At 55.0% G+C, this 1,303-nt stretch overlaps 1 pseudogene; it reads left to right on the top strand.

Moving 5' to 3' along the window:
* Window positions 1-407: 407 nt before the first annotated feature.
* On the top strand, window positions 408-544 carry LOC138490084 (5.8S ribosomal RNA; annotated as a pseudogene).
* The last annotated feature ends 759 nt before the right edge of the window (window positions 545-1,303 follow it).

Here is a 1,303-nt window from a genome sequence, read left to right as displayed (position 1 = left end):
GCAATGGCCATGCCCGCCGGTGCAGCGGGCGACCTTCCCTCTTGCCCAAGTACCTGAAGCTCAGCCACATGCAGCCGGGCTAGGGTTTGAAGACTCTAGCGGTCCCACCCTGCCCGTGCTGTCTCTGGCCCGCCTCTCACTCGCCTCTGTAAGCAGAGCGTAGGGGGTCTCGGAAGGATGAGTGAATGGGGCCGGGTGGGCCGGCGGCGGAGCGGCCTACCTCTGTCATCGTGGGAAGTGTTTTGCTGCTGCAGGCAGGCTTCATGGGCTAAGTGCCTGGATTTTGTTTTGTTTCAAAACCATGATGGTCTTGGCAGACTCCCAAGTGGGGAAGCTAGACAGGGCGCCCGGCTGACTCACCACGGGCGGGAAAGGCTGTGTTGCCTCCCTCCGGACTCTGGAACAAAAACAAAGTGCGGTGGATCACTTGTCTCATGCTTCGATGAAGAACACTGCGAGAATTAGTGTGAATTGCAGGACACATTGATCATCAACTCTTCTAATGCACTTTGCGGCCCTGGGTTGCTCCCGGGGCTACGTGTCATGATCTCTGCTTCCAAAAGGTCAGGGTTTTCCCAACTCCCTTGGAAGCAGATCCATAACCCAGGTTCCGAGTGCCAACCAGTCCCAATTGGGACCTTTTGGACCCAGTCCTGGCGCCAGTGGCACCAGGCTCATAAATATGCCCAGTCCCAGCGCTGGAAGCGCCGGGCTCATAATGCTTGGGTGGACTTACCTGCAGCAGACCATGCTGCTTACTTGCCTGCCAGTTGAGCCTCTGATCCTCTTCTGTTTGGAACTACTTTTCCTGTTGGGTGGGGCAGGAGCCACTCCCTAGGTTCAGAACACTGGAACTCTTCTGGAAAGCAGGAACTCTTTTCTTACCTAGGCGTGGCTGTGGAAGGAGACACCTAAGCACTACAGGAGGCTATTTAAACCACACCCGATGGATGAATCTTGCTTTGCGTTATTCTGCATCCTCTGCAGCAGAACGCTCATCGTGTCTTCTGCATCTGATCCTGGGCCTAAGGAAAAAGGCTTACCATCCTGAATCCAGTCTTCAGCAACACCTATAAAGCCAAGAAAGAACAGGTTAGCATTACGGTCTTCAGTGACAGCGCTTCACTTACCTGGTCCATCGGCTGTCACCAACGCCTCGCGCTGCATTCCGGCATCTGAAAGACAAAGGCTTACCTACTCTTCGTGCACTCCGGAGGTCTTCGCGCTGCATTCCGGCATCTGAAATACAAAGGCTTACCTACTCTTCGTGCGCTCCGGAGGTCTTCGCACTGCATTCCGGCAT

This window comes from Ambystoma mexicanum, chromosome 9 (genome assembly GCF_040938575.1).
Source record: "Ambystoma mexicanum isolate Mex_15411 chromosome 9, UKY_AmexF1_1, whole genome shotgun sequence".
In the NCBI taxonomy this organism is placed as follows: domain Eukaryota; kingdom Metazoa; phylum Chordata; class Amphibia; order Caudata; family Ambystomatidae; genus Ambystoma; species Ambystoma mexicanum.
Note: the sequence above shows the minus strand (reverse complement) of the source record. Positions and strands in the feature narration are given on the sequence as shown.